Here is an 8,126-nt window from a genome sequence, read left to right on the forward strand (position 1 = left end):
GCTTATGGAAACATTTGTGGGAATTGAAAAGAAGTGGTGACTCAGTTTGTGGAAATCCACATTCATCAAGATATCTAATATTTATTGCAGCTCCTTCCAACACACACACATACATCTGTACACGTGCTCACACATATTATCAACACCCAGACCTCTTCACATTTTCACATTCAGTAAAACTTCGTCTACCCAGTGGTTATCACTAAGTACAATATTTGAGAGACTCCAGAGCCAAGAGACATGGATGACTAATGGCCCAGCAGGCAGGGGATGTTTGACTGCTTCCCAGTCTAAAAGGTACTGGGTTTGGGTCTGAGCAAAATTAAAGGGCCAGTGTTTTTTGGAGGGAGAGCTAATTTTTAATCTTGATTTTTGTATCACTTTAGAGGTTCTTGGAGGCTGAGAATGATAGTACATTAACAAAACTCAAGACTGACTTGGTTGGATGTGATTTAAGTTTTCAAGTGTATTATATACCTAACCCAAATAAGAGAAGCTTGCTCTCATTTGCGGGAGGCTCTTATGTAAATGGTTCATTGTGAGTTTTACTCTTTAATGTTCATAAGGGTCTTCCTGGAGTGTAAAGCATGACATACTCATTCATCTGTCAAAACCTGAACAGCTGCATTTCTTACGAAGGTGCTGTGAGCTCCGGGTGGGTTGGAGAGCTGTGTATCTCATTGTTGGGATTCCCCGGTCTGTGGAGCTCAGAGCAGACCAGACACAAAGGTTATTTGAAAAAAAAATCATACTTCGTGGCTGCATACAGTTTCTGTTACCCAGACATGGATATCAGACCAAATCGTACAATTTATATCAACAATATGCATGACAAAATTAAAAAAGAAGAATTGAAGCGATCCCTGTGTGCACTACTTTCTCAGTTTAGGCATGTGGTAGATATTGTGGCTTTAAAGACCGTGAAGATGCGAGGCCAGGCCTTTGTAATATTTAAAGAACTGGGCTCATCCACAAATGTCTTGAGACAGTTTCAAAGACTCCCATTTTATGGTAAATCACTGTGAATTCAGTATGCAAAAACAGATTCTGATATAATATCTAAAATGCGTGACACTTTTGCTGACAAGGAAAAGAAAAAAGAAAAGAACCAAAACTGTGGAACAGACTTCAACCACTGCAAACAAAAAGCTTGGCCAGGGAACATCAACAGCTAATACCCAAGGAAATGCAGCACCAAATCCTCAGGTCCCTGACTACCCTCCAAACTATACTTTATTCCTTAATAATTTACCAGAAGAGACTAATGAGATGATGTTGTGCATGCTGTTTAATCAGTTCCCTGGTTTTAAGGAAGTACATCTGCTACCTGGAAGGCATGATATAGCTTTTGTGGAATTCGAAAATGATGGGCAGGCTGCAGCTGCCAGGGATGCACTACAAGGGTTTAAGATCACACCATCCCATGCAATGAATTCACCTATGCCAAGAAGTAACCTCGGGATAGGCATCTTTAAGGGACTTGTGTTATTTAGGTGTTTGTTTTCATAACATTTGGTCAGGCCATTTTAATGGTGGGAGGTAGAGGAGAAGTAAAAGTGAAATTTTTGTGAAAGACTTACTTAAATCATCTAGTCTTCCTTTAGCCTTAGTGAACTGTGTAATATGAAGGCCTTAATTTTGTACAATAAATTTTTATTTGTATTCTGTTTTTTTTTCCCGGTACTGGGAACTGAACTCACGACCTCGTGCTTGCCAGGCAGGCGCTGTGCCACTGAGCTAAATCCCCAGCCCCGTTATTTGTATTCTGAAAAGAAAAAAAAAAAAAAAAAAAAACAAAAAACCTGAACAGCAATGTTACTCTAGAGACTGTTCACAGGCACACCTGTAAATAAATGCAGTAAAATAAGACAAATGAAAAATGACTCAGTCTTAAATATCCTCCACGTTCACATGGGATGCATGTGTACATTTAGAATCAATTGCTTTTTGAATTTTCTGTGTATCATATTTATGACTTTATAAAAAATACTGTCTTGTTGATGAAAAGCTTAGCAAATTTAGGAATTGAAACTTAATTTCCAAATGTTTTGATTGTTTTCATTGCCTGTATTTTTTTTTAATGTATCTCAATCTAATACCACAGAAAACTTTAGTATCATTAGCTCTGGAAAACAAGGCTGCTACTCAATCATACCATAAGTGAATCACTGACATCCAGGCTCCCTGGGAACCTGACCTGGAAGTATCTTTTCTAAGGCTTTACTGGAAGATTCATCTGTCTTCAGGGGCTCAAATCACTTCTCATCTTGGTAAAAATTTTCAGACTGCCCTCACAGCCATAAATTTCCAGTTTACTATGGAAATTTCTTGGCCCACCACAACTGAACCTTCCAAGGAGTGGAACGGACCTTTAGTTACATTCATTTCTTGAAACTAAAAGGACTCTTAGTAGACACATATTATTTGCCTTTGTTTTGCCTAACTCTAGCGAATAATAATAATGCCATAATGGAAAGGTAGCCCATAAAATGACACGCACCACGTTAGCTCTTGGATTAAAAGCCCAGCCTTCAGAGTTAGACCTGAATTCAAATCCAGACTCCAGACTTTAGTTGAGGGACCTGGGGAAAGTTCTCTACTCTGAGCCTCATTTTCTTCATTTACATAGTATAATGGAGGAAAGCATCTGTAGCTCAAAAAATTGTTACAGGGATCAAACAAGATAATGTATTAAAAACATGTAACCTAGTTTTTGGCACACAGTAAGCACTTATTAAATGCTAGTCATGAATGTTGTTAACATTGCTATTGTTTTTATGTTTCGTCTGCAAAGCGTTGCGTACTCCAAATAATAGATCAGAGTGTTTGACCCTTACTGATAGAATTTCAAACTCTTGTCACCTAATCCACTTAATTTAGAATTAAACAAAGTCATGTATCTGTAAAGTAGCTCAGAGGCCAATCACTTTTTCAAGGTTATATGGAATGAGTAACCTAGAATAACAAACTCAAAGTCTCTTGATTTCCAGACCCAAGTTCACTCTGCTTCCAGTGTTCAAGTATCATATGACCCTTACACAAATCAATATGCTCATGTGAAAAAATCTGAAAATGCAAAATAATTAGAAGAGAAAATTAATTGAAAGAGAAGTGTTTTCAAAATAGTGCAAAATAATTTGAATACACATGTAAATAAATACTGTAGAATAATTGTTATAAGTAATGACAATTTAATTTTTCTAAAGTAATTTTTCCAGAAGTGATCTTGAGTGTAAATCTGATATATACATTTCATGCATGTATGTACATATATAGAGATTGAATATTATTTATCTAAAATACTTAGGACCAGAAATGTTTTGAAATTTAGATGCTTTGGATCTTGGAATATTTGCAAATACAGAATGAGATATCTCATGGATGGGATCCAAATCTAAAGTTAAATCATTTATGTTTCAGACATTCTTGATGCACATAGGCTAAAGGTAATTTTATTAAAAATATATTAAGTAATTTTGCACGTGAAGCTATATTTCATATTGTGTGGACCCTTCCACTTGTGATATCATGTCAGTGTCCCAGAAGTTTAAGATTTTAGAACACTTAAGAGTTCAGATTTTTAGATTACAGATGCTCAAGCTGTATTGCAAAAAGAATTTTTTTTAAAGACTTTTTTTCCCCCCTCTCTAAATTCCAGGTAAACAAGAATGAAGGTTTTGGAGGAAAAAAAGAAGACCTGGTATGGGTTTTTCCTTGGGCAGGAGGGAGTTGACCAAGATATAGCATGCCTCGTTGTTGGTTCCTGGATAATGGCATTCCTACCACCCAAAAGACTTCCACTGAAGCTGAAAGCCAAGGAGGAAATTAAGTAAGGAATTCTTGCTGAGGCTGAATCTTGAGTATCTTGTTGACAGCTAGGACATAAAACTGGGATAGAAGAGGAGAAGCTGTGATGCCATACTTCCCTCTCTTGTGGTAGATCAGCATTGACTCAACATTGTTTTCTTTGGCCTCAGCCCCTGACTTCAGTGCCACAAACTACCGTGCCCTGGAGGGCGTGGTCTCTGGGCTGCCGGGAAACTTACCGGGCACATAAAAAACAGTAACAGCACTGCTATGGTTACATGAATCACATTAAATAAGATTTCTTTTATCATTATTTACACAGCAACACATACTCACTGAAAGTAACAAATATGAGACACGTAGAAGGAAAAGCCAAGCCCTAGGCTGGTGAAGGTCTCCGTGTTAGAGCAGCTGCACAGCAAGCACTAGGTTCATTGTGCAGCACTACAAAAATAAATGAAAGAAAAGAAAATCCTCAAGCGTTCTTTGTCCATAGTACTAGATTTCTTGCTTTTTTAAAACTTGGAACACTTTCATGTAGTCAACAGAAATCTACTTCATTTTTTCAGCTACCATCTAGTATTCCACAATATAATCATGTCATAACTCGTTTAACTATTCTCTAATTGAGAAAAATTTCTTCTCCTTTTTAATTTTTCTTATTAGAAATAAAGCTTACAGGGGCTGGGGATTTAGCTCAGCGGCACAGCACCTGTCTGGCAAGCACAAGGTCGTGAGTTCGATTCCCAGTACTGGACAAAAAAAAAGCAAAAAAAGAAAGAAAGAAAGAAAGAAAGCTTACAATGACCACCTATGTTCATTTACTTTACACACATGTATAAATATTTCACAAGTATAGATTCTTATAAATAGAATTATAATTCTATAATAGAATTATCCAAGGCTGTACTTCAAATGCAAACATGTATTTCTAAATTACCATCAAAAAGCTTTTATGAATTCATCTTCTTATAAACTGTGTATGGAATTGTTCATCATTTCTGCCTTCTAGTACTACTACCAAACTATAAAAAATGTTTCAGTGCTTGGGACTGAACATTGGGCCTTGTACATGCTAGACAAATGTTCTACCACTAAGCTACACCTCTGGTCATCTATTGAATTTTTATTTTAATTTTTAAAAGTTTTTATTCATACATATTTGCAGTGCATAATGATTGTATTCATCATGGGGAACTGTTATGTGTACAAAATACATCTTAATTCTTTTTACTTCCCTTTCATCTCCTTCTCTGTCCTAACCCAGTTGGTTATATAGAATATCTTATTTATTTTCATCTTTACTTTTCAGATTAACCATTTTTTATATCTTATTTATTAATTTTTGAAATTGTATCTTCATTGTATTTTATGTCTTTCATAATAATTTTAGGACCCATAATAAATTTAGGACCCTATTACACTTGGTTTTATATATATTACAAAGACTTCCACAGGACCTTTTTGGGGATTGTGTGTGTGATCTATATTAGTTTTTAATCATTATAACAAAATATCTGCAGCAGTCTATGAAGAAAGAGGTTTATGTAGCTCACAGTTTTAGAAGCTGGAAGTCCATGACTGGGCAATCCCACTGGTTTGGGCTCTGCTGAGGGCCTAATGGTAGCTTGCATCATGGCAGAAGCATGTGCAAGACCAAAAGAGCACGTCCAGAGAGGAAGCCAGAGAGCAGAAGGCCCACAATCCCTTCAGAGGACATGCGCAGATGACCTAAGGACCTCCTACTAAGCTCCACCTCTTAACAGTTCTACCCGCCTCTAAACATCTCCATGGTGGGGACCAGCTTTCCAACACATGAATTTTTGGAGAGAAAACTCAAGTCATATCCACAGCACAATCTTTTAATTTGCTTGAAATGAGAGATGTTGGTCTTTTACTAGTAACTCCTGGAATTTGTATCTTTTTAGGAGACCCTTCATCATTCTCCAAAATTATAAAAACTGATGTGTTATATTTTACTCTAGCTCCTTTTTGACTTGGGTTTTAAAAAATTTAATGTTCAGAATTTAATTCAATTATATTTTGTACATATAATGTGATATAGGATCTAAATTAATGTTTTTTAATAACAACAACGATCTTTATAATTTTGGGGCAGTTTACCATTTTCTTATTAAGATGCTACCTTTCCTAAGTGTCTCTCTGTACATAGCTTTGTTCCTGAATTGCTCTTTTTGGTTTCTTTTGCTCATTTTTTTCTAAACCAGTATAATATTGTTCAATTAGTATAAACAGTGTATTTAGATAACTGGAAAGTTGTGTCCTTTGTTACCTTTGTTTATAGTTCTGTTACTTGTTCTGAAGCATTTCTCTTTCATATGAACTCCAAAATCAGCTTTCAAATTCTACAGATCTCTTGCTATGATTTTAATAGACTGTATTAAATGTATGGATTAATTTGAAAAGTTGACATCTTTAGAACACTGTCCTTCCAGAAACATAGATAACTTTCTATCTATCCAGATCTCCTTTTATATCTTCAATAAAACCTTAGAGTTCTCTTCACATGGAACAGTTCTTGTTGGTTTACTTCTTGGAGATTTTTTAAAAATCTCTGTTGCCACTGAGAATGAGATCTTCAGATTGTATTCGCTCTACTGAGGAAAGTGAAAGAGAAAAAGAAAGCAGGAGTTGAAAGAATGCAAGTGAGAAGAAAAAAAGAAAGAAAAATCAAGTGGTGAAATGAAATGATACAGAAAGAGGAGGGAAGACAATTTGATTTTATCAAGCACCTACCCTGTGATGTGCCCTTCTTAGACATGTGCATAAGCACCTTCTCATATACCCCTCCAGCCAGGTGGCTTGATTGAGAAAACTGAAGTTGAGAGGTCAGCAAGGAAGTGTGGAATAGGAAATGGACAGATAACAGTTTGGAATGAGACTTGGGAATTTACCCCAAATTTCACTCTCACCAGCTCTGTGAGCTTGCTCCACTTACCTAATTACATTTCTCATTTGTAAAACATGGGCAATAAGTGCTTGGGTGATCGTGAGGGTCAAGTGAAATAACATGTCTAAAGTGGCCATTGTCTATGGCGCTCTCCATCAGTGCCAGTTCCCACCCATCAATCTTTCTCTACCACTCCAGGGACTGTCTGGCCCTCTGCGCCCGGCTGCCATGCGAATCCCAGAGTCTTCTCAGGACAACACAGAGCCTTAATATTAATATGTTATGAGATGTTTATTCCACTACTGCCCAACACACAGGAACACATACCAAAAATTCTTTAATTCTTTATGGCAGGAAAGACAGTTATTGAGAGTCGTAATGTGAATCTGAAAAAAAGTCACATAAGCTTGAAAAAAAAAAACCACCCACTACAAAAGGAGCCATTGTTGAAATGTGAGTCCTTGTGTAAGCCTAAATCCCCAGTGAGAAGCACCCTCTGTTCCCACCAAACAATCAGCCCTTGTGCAGGAGACAATGCTGGCTACACAGTCCCAGGAAGCACCAGTCCCCATGGCGATGGCAATGCTCTCTCCCGCTGCACTGCATTGCCCCACACAGAAGCGCAGTCTGGAGGAGCCGTGGCCCCACCTGGCCCAGGGCCTTGGCCACTGAACAGCTCCTCTAGCAGCCAGGAAAACAGACCTGGCCCAGACGCACCGGCTCTTCCTTCATTCACCCTGAGCCTGGACTCTCCCCAGAAGTCGTGCTTATGAGATGTAAGAACGAAGGAGAGGGAAAGATAAAAATATGACATGACTGAAATTCTTCAGATGAGTATTCTCTTCTCAGGAAGCATGTATGCTTGCTCCTAACACCTCTTGCTCATAAGGAAAATGCGTGAACCACACTGGATTTAAATCTTCCCCTCAGCAGCTGGCAGCTCTTGAGGAAATTTGTCCACCTCTCTGAGCTTCATTTTCTTCATCTGAAAAATGGAATTAATAATCCAGATCTCAGAGAACTGCTATGAGAATTAAATCACTCAGATATAAAAATGTGCTCAATAAAAACAAACATTATTCTTTCATCACATAGGGAATTGCATTCAGAGCCTATGAATGTCTTCAGAGGTTCTGAGGTTCACTTTTCAAGGGGAAATTTGATTTCTGCCCAGCCAGTGTGGTGTGATTGTGGAGCTAGTGAATAATGTATGTAATAAAAGTTTTATTTTACTTCTTTAAAAGGGATGGTCTCTCTTAAGTACTGAGACTTGATTCTGTAAATGACTTTAAACTGACCTTGACTCATTAGATCTATTGCCAAGCCATATCCAGAATCCAATCACTTCTCACTGTCACCTGATCCAATCAAAGCCATCACCATCTTTTTCCTAGATTGTTGCAAATGG

The 8,126-nt window shown here is 37.4% G+C and overlaps 1 pseudogene; it reads left to right on the forward strand.

Annotated features, from left to right (window-relative positions):
- Window positions 1–724: 724 nt before the first annotated feature.
- On the forward strand, window positions 725–7,491 carry LOC102009866 (annotated as a pseudogene).
- The last annotated feature ends 635 nt before the right edge of the window (window positions 7,492–8,126 follow it).

Source organism: Chinchilla lanigera, unplaced genomic scaffold (genome assembly GCF_000276665.1).
Source record: "Chinchilla lanigera isolate Chin_1 unplaced genomic scaffold, ChiLan1.0 scaffold00111, whole genome shotgun sequence".
Classification (NCBI taxonomy): domain Eukaryota; kingdom Metazoa; phylum Chordata; class Mammalia; order Rodentia; family Chinchillidae; genus Chinchilla; species Chinchilla lanigera.